We start from the raw sequence: 26682 nt of genomic DNA, 5'->3' as shown, positions 1-26682 counted from the left end.
AGCCCTGCGGACAAGGGGGGTACCCACGGTGTCACAATGGGCCCTAGACACAAGGGGGGGTCCGCATAGTGTCACAATGGGTCCTGGGGACAAGTGGGGTCCCCAGGATGTCACAATAGGTCCTGGGGACAATGTGGGGTCCCCTGAATGTCACAATGGGCCCTGGGGACAATGTGGGGTCCTGGGATGTCACAATGGGCCCCCGTGACAAACGGGGGCCCCTGAATGTCACAATGGGCCCTGGGGACAATGGGGGGTCCTGGGACGTCACAATGGGTCCTGGGGACAAGGAGGGATCCCCAGGATGTCACAATGGGCCCTGGGGACAATGGCGGGTCCTGGGACGTCACAATGGGCCCTGGGGACAAGGGTGGGTCCCCAGGATGTCACAATGGGCCCTGGGGACAAAGAGGGGTCCCCTGAATGTCACAATGGGCCCTGGGCACAAGGGGGTGCCGAGGATGTCACAATGGGCCCTGGGGACAATGTGGGGTCCTGGGACCTTACAATGGGCCCTGAGGACAATGGTGGGTCCCCTGAATGTCACAATGGGCCCTGGGGATAAAGAGGGGTCCGCAGGATGTCACAATGGGCACTGGGGACAAAGGGGGGCGTCCCCATGGTGTCACAATGGGCTCAAGTGACAAGGAGGGTCCCCACGGTGCCACGATGGGTCCTGGGGACAAGGCCGTCCCCCAGATGTCACAATGGGTCCTGGGGACAATGGGGTTGCCCAGGATGTCACAATAGGCCCTGGGGACAATGGGAGTCCCCAAGGTGTCAGAACGAGCCCTGGGGACAAAGTGGAATCCTGGAATGTCACGATGGCCCCCAGTGACAAAGGGGTTCCCCATGGTGTCATAATGGGCCCTGGGGACAAAAGGGGTCCCCAGGATTTCACAATAGCACTGGGGACAAAGGGGGGTCCTGGGATGTCACAATGGGCTCCAGTGACAAAGAGGGTCCTCATGGTGCCACAATGGGCCCTGGGGACAAAGGGGGTCCCCTGGATGTCACAATGGGCTCTGGGGACAAGGAGGGTCCCCAGGATGTCACAATGGGCCCTGGGGACAAAGGGGGTCCCCACGGTATCAGAATGGGCCCTGGGGACAAAGGGGGGTCCCCTGAATGTCACAATGGGCCCTGGGGACAATGGGGGGTCCTGGGACGTCACAATGGGCCCTGGGGACAAGGGGGGGTCCCTAGGATGTCACAATGGGCCCTGGGGACAAAGAGGGGTCCCCTGAATGTCACAATGGGCCCTGGGGACAAGGTAGTGCAGTGGATGTCACAATGGGCCCTGGTGTCAATGGGGGGTGTCCAGGATGTGAGAATGAGTCCTGAGGACAAGGGGGGGTCCCCATGGTGTCACAATAGGCCCTGGGGACAAAGTGGGGTCCAAGAATGTCACGATGGGCCCTGGGGACAAAAGGGGTTGCCATGGTGCCACAATGGGCCCTGGGGTCAAAGGGGGTCCCCATGGTGCCACAACAGGCCCTGGGAGCAAGGGGATGGCCAGGATGTCACAATGGGTCCTGGGGAAAATGGGGGGTGCCCAGGATGTCACAATGGACCCTGAGGACAAGCGGGGGTCTCCATGGTGTCACAATGGGCCCCAGTGACAAAGGCGATCCCCTGAATGTCACAATCGGTCCTGGGGACAATGGGGGGTCCTGGGACCTCACAATGGGCCCTGAGGACAATGGTGGGTCCCCTGAAGGTCACAATGGGCCCTGGGGACAAAGGGGGGTCCGCAGAATGTCACAATGGGCACTGGGGACAAAGGGGGGGTCCCCATAGTGTCACAATGGGCCCAAGTGACAAGGAGGGTCCCCACGGTGCCACGATGGGTCCTGGGGACAAGGGCGTCCCCCAGATGTCACAATGGGCCCTGGGGACAATGGGGTTGCCCAGGATGTCACAATGGGCCCTGGGGACAATGGGAGTCCCCAAGGTGTCAGAACGAGCCCTGGGGTCAAAGTGGAATCCTGGAATGTCACAATGGCCCCCAGTGACAAAGAGGTTGCCAATGGTGCCACAATGGGCCCTGGGGACAAAAGGGGTCCCCAGGATTTCACAATAGCACTGGGGACAAAGGGGGGTCATGGGATGTCACAATGGGCCCTGGGGACAAGGGAGATCCCCATGGTGTCACAATAAGCCCTGGGGACAAAGTGGGGTCCTGGGATGTCACAATGGGCCCTGGGGACAAAGGGGGGTCCTGGGATGTCACAATGGGCTCCAGTGACAAAGAGGGTCCTCATGGTGCCACAATGGGCCCTGGGGACAAAGGGGGTCCCCTGGATGTCACAATGGGCTCTGGGGACAAGGAGGGTCCCCAGGATGTCACAATGGGCCCTGGGGACAAAGAGCGTCCCCAGCATGTCACAATGGGCCCTGGAGACAAAGGGGGTCCCCACGGTATCAGAATGGGCCCTGGGGACAAAGGGGGGTCCCCTGAATGTCACAATGGGCCCTGGGGACAATGGGGGGCCCTGGGACGTCACAATGGGCCCTGAGGACAAGGAGGGATCCCCAGGATGTCACAATGGGCCCTGGGGACAAAGAGGGGTCCCCTGAATGTCACAATGGGCCCTGGGGACAAGGGGGTGCAGAGGATGTCACAATGGGCCCTGGGGACAATGGGGGGTCCTGGGACATCACAATGGGCCCTGAGGACAAGGAGGGATCCCCAGGATGTCACAATGGGCCCTGGGGACAAAGAGGGGTCCCCTGAATGTCACAATGGGCCCTGGGGACAAGGGGGTGCAGAGGATGTCACAATGGGCCCTGGGGACAATGGGGGGTCCTGGGACATCACAATAGGCCCTGGGGACAAGGAGGGATCCCCAGGATGTCACAATGGGCCCTGGAGACAATGGGGGGTCCTGGGACGTCACAATGGGCCCTGGGGACAAGGGGGGGTCCCCAGGATGTCACAATGGGCCTTGGGGACAAGGGGGTCCCCAGGATGTCACAATGGGCCCTGGGGACAATGGGGGGTCCTGGGATGTCACAATGGGCCCTGGGGACAATGTGGGGTCCCCAGGATGTCACAATGAAGTCTTGGGACAAAGGGGGTCCCCAGGATGTCACAATGGGGCCTGGAAACCAGGGGGGGTCCTGGGATGTCACAATGGGCCCCAGTGACAAAAGGGGTCCCTATGGTGCCACAATGGGCCCTGGGGACAAAGGGGGTCCCCTGGATGTCACAATGGACTCTGGGGACAAGGAGGGTCCCCAGGATGTCACAATGGGCCCTGGGGACAAAGGGGGTCCCCACGGTATCAGAATGAGCCCTGGGGACAAGGAGGGTCCCCAGGATGTCACAATGGGCCCTGCGGACAAGGGTGGTACCCACGGTGTCACAATGGGCCCTGGGCACAAGGGGGGGTCCCCATAGTGTCACAATGGGTCCTGGGGACAAGTGGGGTCCCCAGGATGTCACAATGGGCCCTGGGGACAATGTGGGGTCCCCTGAATGTCACAATGGGCCCTGGGGACAAGGGGGTGCCGAGGATGTCACAATGGGCCCTGGGGACAATGGGGGGTCCTGGGACCTCACAGTGGGCCCTGAGGACAATGGTGGGTCCCCTGAATGTCAAAATGGGCCCTGGGGACAAAGGGGGGTCCGCAGGATGTCACAATGGGCACTGGGGACAAAGGGGGTGTCCCCAGGATGTCACAGTGGGCCCTGGGGACAATGGCGGGTCCTGGGACGTCACAATGGGCCCTGGGGACAAGGGGGGGTCCTCTGGATGTCACAATGGGCCCTGGGGATAAGGAGGGATTCCCAGGATGTCACAATGGGCCCTGGGGACAAGGGGGTGTCCCCAGGATGTCACAATGGGCCCTGGGGACAAGGGTGGTACCCACGGTGTCACAATGGGCACTGGGCACAAGGAGGGGTCCCTATAGTATCACAATGGGTCCTGGGGACAAGTGGGGTCCCCTGAAAGTCACAATGGGCCCTGGGGACAATGTGGGGTCCTGGGATGTCACAATGGGCCCCAGTGACAAACGGGGGCCCCTGAATGTCACAATGGGCCCTGGGGACAATGGGGGGTCCTGGGACGTCACAATGGGCCCTGGGGACAAGGAGGGATCCCCAGGATGTCACAATGGGCCCTGGGGACAAAGAGGCGTCCCCTGAATGTCACAATGGGCCCTGGGGACAAGGGGGTGCCGAGGATGTCACAATGGGCCCTGGGGACAAGGGAGATCCCCATGGTGTCACAATAAGCCCTGGGGACAAAGTGGGGTCCTGGGATGTCAGAATGGGCCCTGGGGACACAGGTGGTCCCCAGGATGTCACAATGGGCCCTGGGGACAAAGTGGGGTCCTAAGATGTCAGAATGGGCCCTGGGGACAAAGGGGGTCCCCTCGATGTCACAATGGACTCTGGGGACAAGGAGGGTCCCCAGGATGTCACAATGGGCCCTGGGGACAAAGGGGGTCCCCACGGTATCAGAATGGGCCCTGGGGACAAGGGGGGTCCCCAGGATGTCACAATGGGCCCTGGGGACAAGGGGGTGTCCCCAGGATGTCACAATGGGCCCTGCGGACAAGGGTGGTACCCACGGTGTCACAATGGGCCCTGGGCACAAGGGGGGGTCCCCATAGTGTCACAATGGGTCCTGGGGACAAGTGGGGTCCCCAGGATGTCACAATGGGCCCTGGGGACAATGTGGGGTCCCCTGAATGTCACAATGGGCCCTGGGGACAAGGGGGTGCCGAGGATGTCACAATGGGCCCTGGGGACAATGGGGGGTCCTGGGACCTCACAGTGGGCCCTGAGGACAATGGTGGGTCCCCTGAATGTCAAAATGGGCCCTGGGGACAAAGGGGGGTCCGCAGGATGTCACAATGGGCACTGGGGACAAAGGGGGTGTCCCCAGGATGTCACAGTGGGCCCTGGGGACAATGGCGGGTCCTGGGACGTCACAATGGGCCCTGGGGACAAGGGGGGGTCCCCTGGATGTCACAATGGGCCCTGGGGACAAGGGGGGATTCCCAGGATGTCACAATGGGCCCTGCGGACAAGGGTGGTACCCACGGTGTCACAATGGGCACTGGGCACAAGGGGGGGTCCCTATAGTATCACAATGGGTCCTGGGGACAAGTCGGGTCCCCTGAAAGTCACAATGGGCCCTGGGGACAATGTGGGGTCCTGGGATGTCACAATGGGCCCCAGTGACAAACGGGGGCCCCTGAATGTCACAATGGGCCCTGGGGACAATGGGGGGTCCTGGGACGTCACAATGGGCCCTGGGGACAAGGAGGGATCCCCAGGATGTCACAATAGGCCCTGGGGACAAAGAGGAGTCCCCTGAATGTCATAATGGGCCCTGAGGACAAGGAGGGTCTCCACGGTGTCACAATGGGCCCTGGGGACAATGGGGGGTCCTGGGATGTCACAATAGACCCCGGGGACAAAGGGGGTCCCCATGATTTCACAATGGGCCCAGCGGACAATGGGGCATCCTGGGACGTCACAATGGGCCCTGGGGACAAAGGGGGTCCCCATGGTGTCACAACGGCCCTGGGGATAAAGGGGGACCCCAGGATGTGTATAATGGGGCCTGGGGACAATGGGGGGTCCTGGGATGTCACAATGGGCTCTGGGGACAATAGGGGGTCCTGGGACGTCACAATGGGCCCTGGAGAAAAGGGGGGGTCCTGGCATGTCACAATAGGCCCTGGGGACAAAGGGGGTCTTCAGGATGTCACAATGGGCCCGGGGGACAAAGGGGGTCCCCAGGATGTCACAATAGGCCCTGGGGAAAAAGAGGGCTCCCCAGGATATCACAATGGGCCCTGGGGACAAAGAGGGGTCCACAGGATGTGCACAATGGGCCCTGGGGACAAAGGGGGCTCCCCAGCATATCACAATGGGCTCTGGTGACATAGGGGTCCCCAAGATGTCACAACGGGTCCTGGGGACAAGGGGGGTCCCAAGAATGTCACAATGGGAACTGGAGACAAAGGGGGAGTCCCCACGGTGCCACGATGGGCCCTGGGGACAAGGGGGTCCCCAGGATGTAACAATGTGCCCTTGGGACAATGGGGGCTCCTGCGATGTCACAATGGGCCCTGGGGACAAAGGGAGGCCCCAGGATGTCACAATGGACCCTGGGGACAAAAGGGGTCCCCGGGATGTCACAATGGGCCCAGGGGACAACGAAGCATCCTGGGACGCCACAATGGGCCCGGGGAAAAAGGGGGGTCCCCAGGTTGTTCACAATGGGCCCTGGGGACAATGGGGGTCCTGCGATGTCACAATGAACCCTAGGGACAAAGGGGGTCCCCAGGATGTCACAATGGGCCCTGGGGATAAAGGGTACTCCCCAGGATGTCACAATAGGCCCTGGGGACAAAGGGGGTCCCCAGGATGTCACAACGGGCCCTGGGTACAAGGGGGGTCCCACCCTGTCACAATGAGCACTGGGGACAAAGGGGGTCCCCAGGATGTCACAATGGGCACTGGAGACAAAGGGGGGGTCTCCACGGCGCCACAATGGGCCCTGGGGACAAGAGGGTCCCCACGGTTTCACAATGGGCCCTGGGGACAAGGGGGATCCCCGCCCTGTCACAATGGGCCCTGGGGCCAAAGGGGGTCCCCAGGATGTCACAATGGGCCCTGGGGACTGCGGGGGGTACTAGGATGTCACAATGGGTCTTGGGGACAAAGGGGGTACCCAGGATGTCACAATGGGCCCTGGGGACAATGGGGGGTCCCTTGAAGGTCACAATGGGCCCATGGGACAAAGAGGGTGCCCACGGTGTCACAGTGGGCCCTGGCGACAAAGGGGGATCCCCAGGATGTCACAATGGGCCCCGGGGACAAAGTAAAATCCTGGAATGTCACAATGGTCCCCAGTGACAAAGGCGCTCCCCATGGTGCCACAATGGGCCCTGGGGACAAAGTGGGTCCCCAGGATTTCACAATGAGCACTGGGGACAAAGGGGGGTCCCAGGATGTCACAATGGGCCCTGGGGACAAGGGGGGGTTCCCAGGGAGTCACAATGGGTCCTGGGGACAACGAGGCGTCCTGGGACGTCACAATGGGACTTGGGGACAAAGGGGGTCTTCCACAGTCTCACAATGGGCCCTAGAGACAAGGGGAGATCCCCAGGATGACACAATAGGCCCTGGGGACAAAGAGGAGTCCCCCTGAATGTCACAATGGGGCCTGGGGACAAGGGGGGTCCCCATGGTATCACAGTAAGCCCTGGGGACAAAGTGGGGTCCTGGGATGTCACAACTGGCCCCAGTGACAAAGGGTGTCCCCATGGTGCCACAATGGGCCCTGGGGACAAAGAGGGTCCCCAGGATGTCACAATAGGCTTTGGGGACAAGGCGGGGTCCCCAGGATGTCACAATGGGGTCTTGGGACAAAGGGGGTCCCCAGGATGTCACAATGGTCCCTGGGGACAATGGGGGGTCCTGGGACGTCACAATGGGCCCTGGGGACAAAGGCGGTCCCAGGGTGTCACAATAAGCCATGGGGACAAGGGGGGTCCCCTGGATGTCACAATGGGCACTGGGGACAAAGGGGGGTCCCCACGGTGCCATGATGGGCCCTGGCGACAAGGGGGTCCCCAGGATGTCACAATGGGCCCATGGGACAAAGGGGGTACCCATGGTGTCACAATGGGCCCTGGGGACAACTTGGGGTCCTGGGATGTCACAATGGGCCCCGGTGACAAAGGGGGTCCCCGTGGTGCCACAATGTGCCCCTGGGACAAAGGGGGTCCCCAGAATGTCATAATGGGCACTGGGGACAAGGGGGGTCCCCAGGATGTCACAAGTGGCCCTGGGGATAAAGGGGGTCCCCATGGTGCCACAATGTGCCCCTGGGACAAAGGGGTCCCCAGGATGTCACAATAAGCCCTGGGGACAAGGGGGGTCCCCAGGATGTCAGAATGGGCACTGGGGACAACGCGGGGTCCTGGGATGTCACAATGGGCCACGGGGACAAAGGCGATCCCCATGGTGTCACAATGGGCCCTGGGGACAAGGGGGTCCCCAGGATGTCACAATGGGCTCATGGGATAAAGGGGGTACCCACGGTGTCACTATAGGCCCTGGGGAAAACGGGGGGTCCCCACGGTGCCACGATGGGTCGTGTGGACAAGGGGGTCCGCAGGATGTTCACAAAGGGCCCTGAGGACAAGGGGGTCCCCAGGATGTTCACAGTGGGCCCTGGAGACAATGGGGTGTCCCCAGGATGTCACAATCGGCCCTGGGGACAAAGAGGGTCCCCAGGATGTCACAATCGGCCCTGGGCACAAAGGGGGGTGCACATGGTGTCAAAATGGGCCCTGGGGACAAAGGGCGTCCCCAGGATGTCACAGTGGGCCCTGGGGACAAAGTGGTCCCCATGGTATCAGAATGGGCCCTGGGGACAAAGAGGGGTGCCCTGAATGTCACAATGGGCCCTGAGGACAAAGGGGGGTCCCCAGGATGTCGCAATGGGCCTTGGGGACAATGGGGGGTCCTAGGATGTCACAATGGGCCCGAGTGACAAATGGGGTCTCCATGGTGTCACAATGGGCCCTGAAGACAAAGGGGGTCCCCTGAATGTCACAATGGGCCCTGAGGACAATGGGGGTTCCTGGAACGTCACAATGGGCCCTGGGGAGAAAGGGAGGTCCCCAGGATGTCACAATGGGCCCTGGAGACAATTGGGGGTTTTGGGATGTCACGATGGGCTCTGACGACAAGGGGAGGTGCCCATGGTGTCACAATGGGTCCTCAGTGACAAGGGGGGTCCCTATAGTGTCACAATGGGCTCTGCAGACAATGGGGGGTCCTGGGATGTCACAATGGGCACCAGTGACAAAGGGGGTCCTCATGGTGCCACAATGGGCCCTGGGGAGTAAGTGGGGTCCTGGGATGTCACAATGGGTCCTGGGGACAAAGGGTGATCCTTTGATGTCACAAGGGGCCCTGGAGGCAAGGGGGTCCCCAGGATGTTACAATGGGCCCTGGGCACAAAGGGGGGTCCCCATAGTGTCACAATGGGTCCCCAGTGACAAGGGGGTCCCCACGGTGCCACGATGGTCCCTGGGGACAAGAGGGGGTCCCCATGGTGTCACAATGGACCCTGGGGTCAAAGGGGGTTCCCAGGACATCACAATGGGCTCTGGGGACAATGGGGATCCTGGGACATGAGCCATGGGGACAAGGGGGGGTCCTGGGACCTCACAATGGGTCCTGGGGACAAAGCGGTTCCCCAGGACGTCACAATGGGCCCTGGGGACAAAGGGGGTCCCCACAGTGTCACAATGGGCCCTGGGGACAAATGAGGTCCCCACAGTGTCACAATGGGCCCAGGGGACAAAAGGGGGACCCCAGGATGTCACCATGGGCCCAGGGAGAATGGGGGGTCCTGGGACGTTATAATGGGCCCTCGGGAAAAAGGGGGTCCACATGGTGCCACAATGGGCCCTGGGGACAACGGGGGTCCCAGGATGCCACAATGGACACTGGGGACAAGGGGGTCCCCAGGATGTCACAATGGGCCCTGGGGACAACGGTGGCTCCTGGGATGTCACAATGGGCCCTGGGGACACAGGTGGTCCCCAGGATGTCACAATGGGCCCTGGGGACAAAGTGGGGTCCTAAGATGTCACAATGGGCACTGGGGACAAAGGGGGTCCCCATGGTGCCACAATGGGCCTTGAGGACAATGGGGTCTCCCCAGGATGTCACAATGGGCCTTGGGGACAAAGGGGTGTCCCCTGAATGTGCATAATGGGCCCTGGGGACAAAGGGTGGTCGCCAGGATGTCTCAGTGGGCCCTGGGGACAATGGGGTGTCCTGGGATGTCACAATGGGCCCCAGTGACAAATGGGGTCTCCACGGTGTCACAATGGGCCCTGGGGATAAAGGGGGGTCTCCAGGATGTCACAATGGGCCCAAGTGATGAGTCCCCACAGTGCCACTATGGGCCCTGGAGACAAGGGGGGTCCCCAGGATGTCACGATGGGGCCTGGGGACAACGAGGGGTCCTGGGACGTCACAATGAGCCCTGGGGAAAAAGGGTGGTCCCCATGATGTCACAATGGGCGCTGGAGACAGTGGGGGGTCCTGGGATGTCACAATGGGCCCTGGGGACAAAGTAAGGTCCTCGGCTGTCACAATGAGCCCTGAGGACAAGGGGGGTCCCCAGAATTTCACAATGAGCACTGGGGACAAAGTGGGGTCCTGGGATGTCAAAATGGGCCCTGGGGACAAAGGGGGTCCCTTAATTGTCACAATGGGCCCTGGGGACAAGGGGGGTCCCCACGGTGTCACAATGGGCCCTGGGGACAAAGTGGGGTCCTGGGATGTCACAATGGGCCCAGAGGACAAAGGGGGTCCCCATGGTGCCACAGTGGGCCCTGGGGACAAAGGGGGTCCCTTAATTGTCACAATGGGCCCATGGGACAAAGGGGGTACCCATGGTGTCACAATGGGCCCTGGGGACAACTTGGGGTCCTGGGATGTCACAATGGGCCCCGGTGACAAAGGGGGTCCCCGTGGTGCCACAATGTGCCCCTGGGACAAAGGGGGTCCCCAGAATGTCATAATGGGCACTGGGGACAAGGGGGGTCCCCAGGATGTCACAAGTGGCCCTGGGGATAAAGGGGGTCCCCATGGTGCCACAATGTGCCCCTGGGACAAAGGGGTCCCCAGGATGTCACAATAAGCCCTGGGGACAAGGGGGGTCCCCAGGATGTCAGAATGGGCCCTGGGGACAACGCGGGGTCCTGGGATGTCACAATGGGCCACGGGGACAAAGGCGGTCCCCAGGATGTCACAATGGGCTCATGGGATAAAGGGGGTACCCACGGTGTCACTATAGGCCCTGGGGACAACGGGGGGTCCCCACGGTGCCACGATGGGTCGTGTGGACAAGGGGGTCCCCAGGATGTTCACAACGGGCCCTGAGGACAAAGGGGGTCCCCACGGTGTCACAATGGTCCCTGGGGACAACTTGGGGTCCTGGGATGTCACAATGGGCCCTGGGGACAAAGGCGGTCCCCAGGATGTCACAATAAGCCCTGGGGACAAGGGGGGTCCCCAGGATGTCACAATGGGCACTGGGGACAAAGGGGGTACCCACGGTGTCACTATAGGCCCTGGCGACAACGGGGGGTCCCCACGGTGCCACGATGGGCCCTGGGGACAAGGGGGTCCGCAGGATGTTCACAATGGGCCCTGGAGACAATGGGGTCTCCCCAGGATGTCACAATCGGCCCTGGGCACAAAGGGGGGTGCACATGGTGTCAAAATGGGCCCTGGGGACAAAGGGCGTCCCCAGGATGTCGCAATGGGCCTTGGGGACAATGGGGGGTCCTAGGATGTCACAATGGGCCCGAGTGACAAATGGGGTCTCCATGGTGTCACAATGGGCCCTGAAGACAAAGGGGGTCCCCTGAATGTCACAATGGGCCCTGAGGACAGTGGGGGTTCCTGGAACGTCACAATGGGCCCTGGGGAGAAAGGGAGGTCCCCAGGATGTCACAATGGGCCCTGGAGACAATTGGGGGTTTTGGGATGTCACGATGGGCTCTGACGACAAGGGGAGGTGCCCATGGTGTCACAATGGGTCCTCAGTGACAAGGGGGGTCCCTATAGTGTCACAATGGGCTCTGCAGACAATGGGGGGTCCTGGGATGTCACAATGGGCACCAGTGACAAAGGGGGTCCTCATGGTGCCACAATGGGCCCTGGAGGCAAGGGGGTCCCCAGGATGTTACAATGGGCCCTGGGCACAAAGGGGGGTCCCCATAGTGTCACAATGGGTCCCCAGTGACAAGGGGGTCCCCACGGTGCCACGATGGGCCCTGGGGACAAGAGGGGGTCCCCATGGTGTCACAATGGACCCTGGGGTCAAAGGGGGTTCCCAGGACATCACAATGGGTTCTGGGGACAATGGGGATCCTGGGACATCACAATGAGCCCTGGGGACAAGAGGGGGTCCTGGGACGTCACAATGGGTCCTGGGGACAAAGCGGTTCCCCAGGATGTCACAATGGGCCCCGGGGACAAAGCAGGGTCCTGGGACGTCACAATGGGCCCTGGAGACAAAGGGATTCCCCAGGATGTCACAATGGGCCCTGGGGACAAAGGGGGTCCCCACAGTGTCACAATGGTCCCTGGGGACAAAGGAGATCCCCACAGTGTCACAATGGGCCCAGGGGACAATGGGGGGTCCTGGGACATTATAATGGGCCCTCGGGAAAAAGGGGGTCCACATGGTGCCACAATGGGCCCTGGCCACAACGGGGGTCCCAGGATGCCACAATGGACATTGGGGACAAGGGGGTCCCCAGGATGTCACAATGGGCCCTGGGGACAACGGTGGCTCCTGGGATGTCACAATGGGCCCTGGGGACACAGGTGGTCCCCAGGATGTCACAATGGGCCCTGGGGACAAAGTGGGGTCCTAAGATGTCACAATGGGCACTGGGGACAAAGGGGGTCCCCATGGTGCCACAATGGGCCTTGGGGACAATGGGGTCTCCCCAGGATGTCACAATGGGCCTTGGGGACAAAGGGGTGTCCCCTGAATGTGCATAATGGGCCCTGGGGACAAAGGGTGGTCGCCGGGATGTCTCAGTGGGCCCTGGGGACAATGGGGTGTCCTGGGATGTCACAATGGGCCCCAGTGACAAATGGGGTCTCCACGGTGTCACAATGGGCCCTGGGGATAAAGGGGGGTCTCCAGGATGTCACAATGGGCCCAAGTGATGAGTCCCCACAGTGCCACTATGGGCCCTGGAGACAAGGGGGGTCCCCAGGATGTCACGATGGGGCCTGGGGACAACGAGGGGTCCTGGGACGTCACAATGAGCCCTGGGGAAAAAGGGTGGTCCCCATGATGTCACAATGGGCACTGGAGACAGTGGGGGGTCCTGGGATGTCACAATGGGCCCTGGGGACAAAGTAAGGTCCTCGGCTGTCACAATGAGCCCTGAGGACAAGGGGGGTCCCCAGAATTTCACAATGAGCACTGGGGACAAAGTGGGGTCCTGGGATGTCAAAATGGGCCCTGGGGACAAAGGGGGTCCCTTAATTGTCACAATGGGCCCTGGGGACAAGGGGGGTCCCTTAATTGTCACAATGGGCCCTGGGGACAAAGTGAGGTCCTGGAATGTCACAATGGGCCCAGAGGACAAAGGGGGTCCCCATGGTGCCACAGTGGGCCCTGGGGACAAAGGGGGTCATGAGACGTCACAATGGGCCCTGGGGAAAAGGCGGGGTCCCCACGGTGTCACAATGGGCCCTGGGGACAATGGGGGGTCCTGGGATGTCACAATGGGCCCCAGTGACAAAGGGGGTCCCCATGGTGCGACAACGAGCTCTGGGGATAAAGGGGGTCTCCAGGATGTCACAATGGGCCCTGGGGACAAAGGAAGTCCCCAGAATGCCACAATGGGTCCTGGAAAGAAGTGGGGTCCCCACGGTGTCACAATGGGCCTTGGGGACAAAGGGGGGTCCCCAGGATGTCACAATGGGCCCCGGGGACAAAGGGGTCCCCAGGATGTCACAATGGGTACTGGGGACAAAGGCGGGGTCCCCATGGTGTCACAATGGACCCAAGTGACAGGACGAGTCCGCACGGTACCACTATGGGCCCTGGAGACCAGGGGGTTCCCCGGATTTCACAATGGGCCCTGGGGACAAGGGGGGTCCCCAGGATGTCACAATGGGCACTGGGGACAACGAGGGGTCCTGGGACGTCACAATGAGCCCTGGGGAGAAAGGGGGGTCCCCACCCTGTCAGAAGGGACCCTGGGGACAAGGTGGGGTCCTGGGATGTCACAATGGGCCCTGGGGACAAAGGGGGTGTCGATGGTGCCACAATGGGCCCTGGGGACTGGGGGGGGGGGGTCCCCTCGGTGCCACGATGGGCCCTGGGGACAAAGGGGGTCCCCAGAATGTCACAATGGGCCCTGGGGACATTTGGGGTCCCCAGAATGTCACAATGGGCCCTGGGGACAATGGGGGATCCTGAGACGTCACAATGGGCCCTGGGGACAAAGTGGGTCCCCATGGTGTCACAACACCCTGGGGACAATGCAGGGTCCCCAGGATGTCACAATGGCCCCTGGGGACATTAGGGGTCCCCACGGTTTCACGATCTTAACCCTTGACACCCCCCAACTACTGGGTCCTTAGGGTTACTCCCGGGTCCCTCCTGAACTGAATCCCCGCCCGAACTCCTGGGTCTGATAGAGGGCACGAACATTTTAAGGGTTAACAAAACATAATTGGGTGCCCACTAACGAGCCAACACTTTAGGGCTGAGCCACACGAGCCCTTAGTTCAGAGCTTTAGGTGAACTCATGGTAAGGAAACCAGAACCCAGCAGTGCCAGGATCAGGAGTTTTACGGCACCAGCTGTGAACTCGAGGGGACGAGAGAACCGAGATTTACAGCAAAAAGGGGGCGCCAGGCTGCGTTCAACTGACCTGGAGCTTGGGTCCCAGTCCATTCAACACAAGGAGCCAAACCTGAGGAAGCTGAAGGAGCCTTCATCCAAAGACCCCTCCTCCAGAGCACCAGGTGGCGCCGCGCAGGCGAACAGGGGGCGTCCAGGCGGAGACTACGGCAGTGATGAGCGGGAAAGGTTCTGGATGTGTGCGGGCGCTCCGGGGTCGCTGGGACATGAGCACCTCGCTGTATTTAAACGCAGCTCCTGCCGCTCGGAGCGGCGCACGAGGGGTGGAACCATCGCTCCCCTTGCGCCCGACGGCGAAACGAACGCAGCTGCTCTGGAGCCCTGCGGGGTGTGGAGGTTCATGGTGTGGCCTACGCTTCTCGGTTCAGTTCTCGTATTGCTCGTTCCCCTCATGCCCCCCCCATTCCCTTCACACCGACCCTCAATCCACCCCCCACCCGACCCCCAGCTCCCCCCAAACCCCGACCCCCAGCTCCCCCCCACCGACCCCCAAATGCCCCCCCGACCCCCAATTCCTCCCCAGACTGACCCCCAATGCCCCCTCACACCGACCCCCAAGGCCGCCCCCGCACACCAACCCCCCAGTTCCCCCCTCAAACACCGACCCCCAATCCCCCCCCGGACCCTAATTCCCCCTCGCACTGACCCCCAACGCCCCCCACACCAACCCCTAATGCCCCTCACATCGACCCCCAATTCCTCCCCAGACTGACCCCCAATGCCCCCTCACACCGACCCCCAAGGCCCCCCCTGCACTGACCCCCCCACACCGACCCCCCAATTCCCCCCTCAAACACCGACCCCCAGTGCCCCCCCACTGGACCCTAATTCCCCCTCGCACCGACCCCCAATGCCCCCCCACACACTGACCCCCAGTTCCTGCCCCCCACACCAACCCCTAATGCCCCTCACATCGACCCCCAAATCCTCCCCACACTGACCCCTCAAATCCTCCCCAGACCAACCCCCAACTTCCCCCACACCGACCCCCAATTCCCCCTCACACCGACCCCCCAAGCCCCCCCCCACCGATCCTCAATTCCTCCCCACACCGACCCCCAATGTCCCGCTCACACCGACCCTCAGTTCCTCCCCCACACCGCCCCCCAATTCCCCCCTCACACCGACCCCAAATCCCCACCCCCACACTGCCCCCCAAATCCCCCCCTCACACCGACCCCCAATGCCCCTCACGCCGACCCCAATTCCTCCCCCCACACCGACCCCCAATGCCCCTCACGCCGACCCCCAGCTCCCCTCACAACCTCCACCAAAACGGCGGCGCCTCCCTCTCCTCCCTCCCGCCTTTTCCCGCCACACACCCCCGGCACGTGACGCCGGCGAGGGGGCGTGGCCGGCGGCGAGGGGGCGTGGCCGCGGCGCCGGCGGGCGGGAAGCGCCGGGGCGGGAAACGCCGGGTTAGGAGATCGCGTCCCCTCGGGTCCCTCGTGTCTCTTCATGTCCCATCGCGTCCCCTCGGGTCCCTCGTGTCCCTTCATGTCCCATCGTGTCCCCTCGCGTCCCTCGGGTCCCTTCATCGTCCCCTCGTGTCCCTCGGGTCCCCTCGTGTCCCCTCATCTCCTCAGCACCCCCGCTGGAGCCCGCCCGTCCCTCCCCTCCAGGAGAGACCCCGGGGCTGGGGCGGATCCGCCATCAATCCCCCCACAGACTTTTTCCCTCTTTCCTCCCCCTCTTCCCTCTTTTCCCTCTTTCCCCCTTTATCCCTGTTTCCCCCCTTTTTCCCTTTCCCCCCCTTTTTCCCTCTTTTTCCTCTTTTTCCCCCCTTTCTCCTCTTTCCCCTCTTGCCCCCCTTTTCTCTCTTCCCCCTTTATCCCTCTTCCCCTCTTTTTCCCTCTTTCCCCTCTTTTCCCCCCTTTTTCCTCTTTCCCCTCTTTCCCTTTTTCCCTCTTTCCCCTCTTTCCCCCCCTTTATCCCTCTTTCCCCTCTTTTTTCCCTTCCCCCCTTTCACCCCCTTTTCCGTCTTTTCCCCCTTTTCCCTCTTTCCCCCTTTTTCCATATTTTTCCTCTTTCCCCCTTTATCCCTGTTTCCCCCTTTTTCCCTCTTTCCCCCTTTTTTCCTTCTTCCCCTCTTTCCCCCTTTCCCTCTTTTTCCTCTTTCCCCCCTTTCCCCCCTCTTCCCCTCTTCCCCCCTTTCCCTCTTTCCTCCCTTTTTCCCTCTTCCCCTCTTTCCCCCCTTTTCCCTCTTTTTCCTCTTCCCCCCTTTCCCCCTTTCCCTCTTTTTCCTCTTTCCCCCTTTCCCCCCCTTTTTCCCTCTTCCCCCTTTTCCCCCTTTTTTCCTTCTTTCCCTCCTTTTCCCTCTTCCCCTCTTTCCCCCCTTTCCCCCTCTTTTTCCTCTTTCCCCCTTTCCCCCTCTTCCCCTTTTCCCCCTTTTTTCCCTCTTTTCCCCCCTTTCCCCCTCTTCCCCTCTTTCCTCCCTTTTTCCCCCTTTTCCCTCTTTCCCCCTTTTCCTTTCCCCCCTTTTCCCTCTTCCCCGTTTCCCTCTCCCGTTTTCCCGTCCCTCCTCCATTCCCGTGCAGCCCAACCCCTTCCCCCCTTTTCCCCAGAGCAGTTTTCATACAGATCCCCCCTTTCCCCCCAGCCCCGAACCCCCGGGGGTTTCTCAGCATCAGCAGCCACTTCACTCCCCCCCAATTTAACTCTTTGTGTCCCTTTTCCAGGCTCTTTGGGAGCCCGGGTGTCCTGGGGCCGCTCTGGTTTTTGCTCCGGGGTGTTTGGAGCCCGGTGACCATGGACCTGTTTCCCTTGGGCGACGAGCTGCGTGGCTTTGCCCAGAGCCCCGGGCTGCTCTGGGGGGAAGCGCTGGACCTGAGCCTGGAGCCCAGTCTGAGCCTGGAGCCCGACCTGGAGCCCAACCTGAGCCTGGAGCCCGACCTGAGCCTGGAGCCCGACCTGGAGCCCAACCTGAGCCTGGAGCCCGACCTGAGCCTGGAGCCCGACCTGGAGCCCAACGTGAGCCTGGAGCCCGACCTGGAGCCCAACGTGAGCCTGGAGCCTAACCTGGAGCCCAACGTGAGCCTGGAGCCTGACCTGGAGCCCAACCTGAGCCTGGAGCCTGACCTGGAGCCCAACTTGAGCCTTGAGCTCAGTATTTGCTAATGATCAGTATTTACTAATGATGGTCAGTATTTATTAATGATGATCAGTATTTATTAATGGTGATCAGTAATTATTAATAATGGCTAGTATTTATTAGTGACGATCAGTATTTATTAATGATGGTCAGTATTTATTAATGATGATCAGTATTTATTAGTGGTGATCAGTAATTATTAATAACGGTCAGTATTTATTAATGACGATCAGAATTTATTAATGATGGTCAGTATTTATTAATGACGATCAGTATTTATTAATGATGGTCAGTATTTATTAAGGACAATCAGCATTTATTAATGATGGTCAGTATTTATTAATGATGATCAGCATTATTAATAAGGATCAATATTTATTAATGGTGATCAGTATTTGTTAATGATGGTCAGTATTTATTAAGGACGATCAGTATTTATTAATGGTGATCAGTAATTATTAATAACAGTCAGTATTTATTAATGACGATCAGTAGTTATTAATGATGGTCAGTATTTATTAAGGACAATCAGCATTTATTAATGATGGTCAGTATTTATTCATGACAATCAGCATTATTAATAAGGATTGATATTTATTAATGGTGATCAGCATTTATTAATAACGATCAGTATTTATTAGTGATGGTCAGTATTTATTAATGGCGATCAGTATGTATTAATGGTGGTCAGTATTTATTAGTAACGATCAGTATTTATTAATGACAATCAGTATTTATTAATGACGGTCAGTATTTATTAATAACGATTGGTATTTATTAATGATGATCAGTATTTATTAATGATGGCAAGTATTTATTAATGATGATCAGCATTATGAATAAGGATCAATATTTATTAATGGTGATCAGCATTTATTAATAATGATCAGTATTTATTAATGATGGCCAGTATTTATTAATGGCTGGAAGGACCATTCAGCCAGCCAGCCACAGTCCAGGAGGTTCCTCCAGCGCATTGATGATAACTTCCTCATGCAGATGGTGGAGGAGCCGACCAGGAGAGGTGCACTGCTGGATCTCATCCTCACTAACAAAGAGGGTCTGGTCGAAGCAGTAAAGGTCGAGGGCTGCCTGGGTTGCAGTGACCACGAGAGGGTGGAGTTCAGCATCTCGTGTGGCAGGAACAGAATAGCAAGTAGAATTGCAACCCTGGACTTTGGCAGGGCTAATTTCGGCCTTTTCAAGCAATTGCTGGGGGCAATCCCATGGGCAAGACTGCTTGAAGGAAAAGGGGCCCAAGAGAGCTGGATTGCATTCAGAGATTGCTTCTTCCATGCTCAGGATCAGAGCATCCCCACACGCAGGAAGTCGAGGAAGGGAGCCAGAAGGCCTGCGTGGTTGAATAGGGATCTGTTGGGTATGCTCAAGCAGAAGAGGCGAGTTTACAGGTCATGGAAGCAGGGGCTGGCCACTTGGGAGGAATATAAGGCTGCTGTTAGAGGATGCAGGAGGGCAGCTAGGGTAGCCAAGGCCTCCTTAGAATTACAGCTGGCGAGAGGGGTCAAGGACAGCAAGAAGAACTTTTTCAAATACACAGCAGATAAAACTACTACCAGAGGCAATGTAGGCCCACTGATGAATGAGGTGGGTGCCCTGGTGGCAGAAGACACAGAGAAGGCAGAATTGCTGAATGCCGCCTTTGTCTCTGTCTACTCCGCTGGAGGCTGTCCTGGGGAACCCTGTACCCCTGAGACCCCGGATGAAGCCAGGTCAATGGAGGAGTTTGCTTTAGTCGATGAGGACTGGGTTAGGGAACAATTAAATAGTCTGGACGTCCATAAATCCATGGGTCCAGATGGGATGCATCCGCGGGTGCTGAGGGAGCTGGCTGAAGTCATTGCTGGACCGCTCTCCATCATTTTTGCCAAGTCTTGGGAAACGGGAGAGGTGCCCGAGGATTGGAGGAAAGCAAATGTCACTGCAGGCTTCAAAAAGGGCAAGAAGGAGGACCCGGGTAATTATAGACCGGTCAGCCTCACCTCTGTCCCTGGGAAAGTAATGGAACAGCTTATCCTTGGTGCCATCTCAAGGCACATCAGGGATAAGAGGGTCATTAGGGGCAGTCAGCACAGCTTTACCAAGGGGAAGTCATGCTTGACCAACCTCATAGCCTTTTATGAGAATGTGACAAGGTGGATGGATGATGGCAGAGCGGTGGATGTGGTCTACCTTGACTTCAGCAAAGCCTTTGACACAGTCCCTCACAGCATCCTCACAGCTAAATTGAGGAGGTGTGGTCTTGACAACAGAGTAGTGAGGTGGGTTGCAAACTGGCTTAAAGAGAGAAGCCAGAGAGTGGCGGTCAATGGTGCGGAGTCCAGTTGGAGGCCAGTATCTAGCGGAGTGCCTCAGGGGTCAGTAGTGGGGCCAATATTATTCAATATATTCATTAACGATTTAGATGAGGGAATTGAGTGTACCATCAGCAAGTTTGCTGATGACACCAAGCTGGGAGGAGTGGCTGACACTGGAAGCTGTGCTGCCATCCAGAGACCTGGACAGGCTGGAGAGTTGGGCGGGGGATAACCTGATGGAATTTAACAAGGGAAAGTGTAGAGTCCTGCATCTGGGCAGGAACAACCCCAGGTTCCAGTATAGGTTGGGGAATGACCTATTAGAGAGCAGTGTAGGGGAAAGGGACCTGGGGGTCCTGGTGGACAACAGGATGACCATGAGCCAGCACTGGGCCCTTGTGGCCAGGAAGGCCAATGGTACCTGGGGTGTATTAGAGGAGGGGTGGTCAGTAGGTCAGAGAGGTCCTCCTTCCCCTCTACTCCGCCCTGGTTAGACCACACCTGGAATATTGTGTCCAGTTCTGGCCCCCTCAGTTCCAGAAGGACAGGGAACTGCTGGAGAGGGTCCAGCGTAGGGCAACAAAGATGCTGAAGGGAGTGGAGCACCTCCCTTATGAAGAAAGGCTGAGGGAGCTGGGGCTCTTTAGTTTGGAGAAGAGGAGACTGAGGGGTGACCTTATTAATGTTTATAAATATATAAAGGGTGAGTGTCAGGAGGATGGAGCCAGGCTCTTCTCAGTGGCAAACAATGGTAGGACAAGGGGTAATGGGATCAAGCTGGAACCCAGGAGGTTCCACTGAAAGATGAGAAGAAACTTGTTCATGGTGAGGGTGTCAGAGCCTGGCCCAGGCTGCCCAGGGAGGTTGTGGAGTCTCCTTCTCTGCAGACATTCAAACCCGCCTGGACCCCTTCCTGTGGAACCTCAGCTGGGTGTTCCTGCTCCATGGGGGATTGCACTGGATGAGCTTTCCAGGTCCCTTCCAATCCCAAACATCCTGTGATACTGTGATCCTTAATAAATACTGATCGCCGTTAATAAATACTGACCATCATTAATAAATACTGATCATCATTAATACTGATCGTTATTAATAAATACTGATCACCATTAATAAATACTGACCATCATTAATAAATACCGATTGCTATTAATAAATACTGATCACCATTAATAAATATTGATCCTTATTAATAATGCTGATTGTCATGAATAAATACTGACCATCATTAATAAATACTGATTGTCCTTAATAAATACCGACCATCATTAATAAATACTGATCACGATTAATAAATACTGACCATCACTAATAAATACTGATTGTTATTAATAAATACTGATCACCATTAATAAATATTGATCCTTATTAATAATGCTGATCGTCATTAATAAATACTGGCCATCATTAATAAATACTGAGCGTCATTAATAATTACTGATCACCACTAATAAATACTGATCATCATTAATAAATACTGACCCTCATTAATAAATACTGAGCGTCATTAATAAATACTAGCCGTTATTAATAGTTACTGATCATCATTAATAAATACTGACCATCATTAGTAAATACTGATCATTAGTAAATACTGAGCTCAAGGCTCAGGTTGGGCTCCAGGTCAGGCTCCAGGCTCACGTTGGGCTCCAGGTCGGGCTCCGGGCTCCAGGTCGGGCTCCAGGCTCAGGTTGGGCTCCAGGCTCAGACTGGGCTCCAGGCTCAGACTGGGCTACAGGCTCAGGTCGGGCTCCAGGCTCAGGTTGGGCTCTAGGTCAGGCTCCAGGCTCACGTTGGGCTCCAGGCTCAGGTTGGGCTCCAGGCTCAGACTGGGCTACAGGCTCAGGTCGGGCTCCAGGCTCAGGTTGGGCTCTAGGTCAGGCTCCAGGCTCAGGTCGGGCTCCAGGCTCAGGTTGGGCTCCAGGCTCAGGTTGGGCTCTAGGTCAGGCTCCAGGCTCAGGTTGGGCTCCAGGCTCAGGTTGGGCTCTAGGTCAGGCTCCAGGCTCAGGTTGGGCTCCAGGCTCAGGTTGGGCTCCAGGTCAGGCTCCAGGCTCAGGTTGGGCTCCAGGTCAGGCTCCAGGCTCAGGTTGGGCTCTAGGTCAGGCTCCAGGCTCAGGTTGGGCTCCAGGCTCAGGTTGGGCTCTAGGTCAGGCTCCAGGCTCAGGTTGGGCTCCAGGCTCAGGTTGGGCTCCAGGTCAGGCTCCAGGCTCAGGTTGGGCTCCAGGCTCAGACTGGGCTACAGGCTCAGGTCGGGCTCCAGGCTCAGGTTGGGCTCTAGGTCAGGCTCCAGGCTCAGGTCGGGCTCCAGGCTCAGGTTGGGCTCCAGGCTCAGGTTGGGCTCTAGGTCAGGCTCCAGGCTCAGGTTGGGCTCCAGGCTCAGGTTGGGCTCTAGGTCAGGCTCCAGGCTCAGGTTGGGCTCCAGGCTCAGGTTGGGCTCCAGGTCAGGCTCCAGGCTCAGGTCGGGCTCCAGGCTCAGGTCGGGCTCCAGGCTCAGGTTGGGCTCTAGGTCAGGCTCCAGGCTCAGGTCGGGCTCCAGGCTCAGGTTGGGCTCCAGGCTCAGACTGGGCTCCAGGCTCAGGTTGGGCTCCAGGTTGGGCTCCAGGCTCAGGTCGGGCTCCAGGTTGGGCTCCAGGCTCAGACTGGGCTCCAGGTCGGGCTCCAGCGCTTCCCCGCAGAGCAGCCCGGGGCTCTGGGCAAAGCCACGCAGCTCGTCGCCCAAGGGAAACAGGTCCATGGTCACCGGGCTCCAAACACCCCGGAGCAAAAACCAGAGCGGCCCCAGGACACCCGGGCTCCCAAAGAGCCTGGAAAAGGGACACAAAGAGTTAAATTGGGGGGAGTGAAGTGGCTGCTGATGCTGAGAAACCCCCGGGGGTTCGGGGCTGGGGGGAAAGGGGGGATCTGTATGAAAACTGCTCTGGGGAAAAGGGGGGAAGGGGTTGGGCTGCACGGGAATGGAGGAGGGACGGGAAAACGGGAGAGGGAAACGGGGGAAGAGGGAAAAGGGGGAAAAAGGGGGGAAAGAGGGAAAAGGGGGAAAAAGGGAAAAGAGGGAAAAAGGGGGGAAAGAGGCAAAAGGGGGAAAAAGCAAGGAAAGAGGGAAAAGGGGGAAAAAGGGGGGAAAGAGGGAAAAAGAGGGAAAAAGCGAGGAAAGAGGGAAAGGGGGGGAAAGGGAAGAAACAGGGATAAAGGGGGAAAAGAGGGATAAGATGGAAAGAGGGGGGAAGAGGGAAAGGGGGGAAAGAAGGGAAAAGAGGGAAGAGGGAAAAGGGGAGAAAAGGGGGGAAAGAGGAAAAAGGGGGAAAAGGGGGGAAAAGGGAAAAAAGGGGAAGAGGGAAAAGAGGGGGAAGAGGGGGGGAAGAGGAAAAAGAGGGAAAAAGGGGGCAAAGAGGGATAAAGGGGAAAGAGGGAAAAGAGGGAAAAAGGGGGGAAGAGGGAAAAGGGCGGAAAGAGGGAAAAGAGGGATAAAGGGGGAAAGAGGGAAAAGGGAGAAAAGAGGGGGAAGAGGGAAAAAGGGGGGAAAGGGGGAAAAAGGGGGGAAACAGGGATAAAGGGGGAAAGAGCGAAAAGAGGAAAAAACGGTGGAAAGAGGGAAAAGAGGGAAAAAGGGGGGAAGGGAAAAAGGGGGGAAAGAGGCATAAAGGGGGAAAGAGGGAAAAGAGGGAAAAGGGGGAGGAAAGAGAGAAAAAGTCTGTGGGGGGATTGATGGCGGATCCGCCCCAGCCCCGGGGTCTCTCCTGGAGGGGAGGGACGGGCGGGCTCCAGCGGGGGTGCTGAGGAGATGAGGGGACACGAGGGGACCCGAGGGACACGAGGGGACGATGAGGGGACACGATGGGACATGAAGGGACACGAGGGACCCGAGGGGACGCGATGGGACATGAAGAGACACGAGGGACCCGAGGGGACGCGATCTCCTAACCCGGCGTTTCCCGCCCCGGCGCTTCCCGCCCGCCGGCGCCGCGGCCACGCCCCCTCGCCGCCGGCCACGCCCCCTCGCCGGCGTCACGTGCCGGGGGTGTCTGGCGGGAAAAGGCGGGAGGGAGGAGAGGGAGGCGCTGCCGTTTTGGTGGAGGTTGTGAGGGGAGCTGGGGGTCGGCGGGAGGGGCATTGGGGGTCGGTGTGGGGGGAGGAATTGGGGTCGGTGTGAGGGGCATTGGGGGGCCGGGGGGGGACATTGGGGGTCGGTGTGAGGGGGGGATTTGGGGGGCAGTGTGGGGGTGGGGATTTGGGGTCGGTGTGAGGGGGGAATTGGGGGGCGGTGTGGGGGAGGAACTGGGGGTCGGTGTGAGCGGGACATTGGGGGTCGGTGTGGGGAGGAATTGGGGATCGGTGGGGGGGGCTTGGGGGGTCGGTGTGAGGGGGAATTGGGGGTCGGTGGGGGGGGAAGTTGGGGGTTGGTGTGGGGAGGATTTGAGGGGTCAGTGTGGGGAGGATTTGGGGGTCGATGTGAGGGGCATTAGGGGTTGGTGTGGGGGGCAGGAACTGGGGGTCAGTGTGTGGGGGGCGTTGGGGGTCGGTGCGAGGGGGAATTAGGGTCCAGTGGGGGGGCACTGGGGGTCGGTGTTTGAGGGGGGAATTGGGGGGTCGGTGTGGGGGGGTCAGTGCAGGGGGGGCCTTGAGGGTCGGTGTGAGGGGGCATTGGGGGTCAGTCTGGGGAGGAATTGGGGGTCGGTGTGGGGGGGGGCATTGGGGATCAGTGTGGGGGGAATTGGGGGTCGGTGTGGGGGGGAATTGGGGTCTGGCGTGGGGGGGGGGACATTGGGGGTCAGTGTGAGAGGGAATTGGGGGTCGGTGTGGGGGAAGTTGGGGCTCGTTCTGGGGAGGATTTGAGGGGTCAGTGTGGGGAGGATTTGGGGGTCGATGTGAGGGGCATTAGGGGTTGGTGTGGGGGGCGTTGGGGGTCAGTGCGAGGGGGAATTAGGGTCCCGGGGGGGATTGAGGGTCGGTGTTTGAGGGGGGAATTGGGGGGTTGGTGTGCGGGGGCGGCCTTGGGGGTCGGTGTGAGGGGGCATTGGGGGTCAGTCTGGGGGGCATTGGGGGGTCGGGGTGGGGGGAGCTGGGGGTCGGGTGGGGGGTGGATTGGGGGTCGGTGTGAAGGGAATGGGGGGGGCATGAGGGGAACGGAGGCGCAGAAACAACTTTACAGCCTCCGGAGCCATGAACCTTCACACCCCGCAGGGCTCCAGAGCAGCTGCGTTCGTTTCGCCGTCGGGCGCAAGGGGAGCGATGGTTCCACCCCTCGTGCGCCGCTCCGAGCGGCAGGAGCTGCGTTTAAATACAGCGAGGTGCTCGTGTCCCAACGACCCCGGAGCACCCGCACACATCCAGAACCTTTCCCGCTCATCACTGCCGTAGTCTCCGCCTGGACGCCCCCTGTTCGCCTGCGCGGCGCCACCTGGTGCTCTGGAGGAGGGGTCTTTGGATGAAGGCTCCTTCAGCTTCCTCAGGTTTGGCTCCTTGTGTTGAATGGACTGGGACCCAAGCTCCAGGTCGGTTGAACCCAGCCTGGCGCCCCCTTTTTGCTGTAAATCTCGGTTCTCTCGTCCCCTCGCGTTCACAGCTGGTGCCGTAAAACTCCTGATCCTGGCACTGCTGGGTTCTGGTTTCCTTACCATGAGTTCACCTAAAGCTCTGAACTAAGGGCTCGTGTGGCTCAGCCCTAAAGTGTTGGCTCGTTAGTGGGCACCCAATTATGTTTTGTTAACCCTTAAAATGTTCGTGCCCTCTATCAGACCCAGGAGTTCGGGCGGGGATTCAGTTCAGGAGGGACCCGGGAGTAACCCTAAGGACCCAGTAGTTGGGGGGTGTCAAGGGTTAAGATCGTGAAACCGTGGGGACCCCTAATGTCCCCAGGGGCCATTGTGACATCCTGGGGACCCTGCATTGTCCCCAGGGTGTTGTGACACCATGGGGACCCACTTTGTCCCCAGGGCCCATTGTGACGTCTCAGGATCCCCCATTGTCCCCAAGGCCCATTGTGACATTCTGGGGACCCCCTTTGTCCCCAGGGCCCATTGTGACATCCCAGAACCCCAATTTGTCCTCAGGGCCCATTGTGACATTCTGGGGACCCCCTTTCTCCCCAGGGCACATTGTGACGTCCCAGGACCCCTCGTTGTCCCCAGTGCCCATTGTGACATCCTGGGGACCCCTCTTGTCCCCAGGGCCCATTGTGAAATCCGGGGAACCCCCTGGTCTCCAGGGCCCATAGTGGTACCGTGGGGACTCGTCCTGTCACTTGGGTCCATTGTGACACCATGGGGACCCCGCCTTTGTCCCCAGTACCCATTGTGACATCCTGGGGACCCCTTTGTCCCCGGGGCCCATTGTGACATCCTGGGGACCCACCTTTGTCCCCAAGGCCCATTGTGACACCGTGGGGACCCCACTTCTTTCCAGGACCCATTGTGGCATTCTGGGGACTTCCTTTGTCCCCAGGGCCCATTGTGACATCCTGGAGACGCCCTTTATCCCCAGAGCTCGTTGTCGCACCATGGGGACCCCCTTTGTCACTGGGGCCCATTGTGACATCCCAGGACCCCCCATTGTCCCCAGGGCCCATTGTGACACCGTGGGGACCCCGCCTTTTCCCCAGGGCCCATTGTGACGTCTCAGGACCCCCTTTGTCCCCAGGGCCCACTGTGGCACCATGGGGACCCCCTTTGTCCTCTGGGCCCATTGTGACATTCCAGGACCCCACTTTGTCCCCAGGGCCCATTGTGACACCGTGGGGACCCCCCTTGTCCCCAGGGCCCATTGTGACAATTAAGGGACCCCCTTTGTCCCCAGGGCCCATTTTGACATCCCAGGACCC

At 59.2% G+C, this 26682-nt stretch overlaps 1 long non-coding RNA gene across 1 annotated transcript in view; it reads left to right on the top strand.

Moving 5' to 3' along the window:
- LOC139826191 (uncharacterized) overlaps positions 1–26682 on the top strand; it is a 279108-nt gene that overhangs the window by 210135 nt on the left and 42291 nt on the right. The window lies entirely within an intron of this gene.

The sequence above is a fragment of the Patagioenas fasciata genome, chromosome 36 (genome assembly GCF_037038585.1).
Source record: "Patagioenas fasciata isolate bPatFas1 chromosome 36, bPatFas1.hap1, whole genome shotgun sequence".
NCBI lineage: Eukaryota > Metazoa > Chordata > Aves > Columbiformes > Columbidae > Patagioenas > Patagioenas fasciata.
The sequence above is the reverse complement of the archived record's forward strand: the minus strand, read 5'-3'. Positions and strand labels throughout refer to the sequence as shown.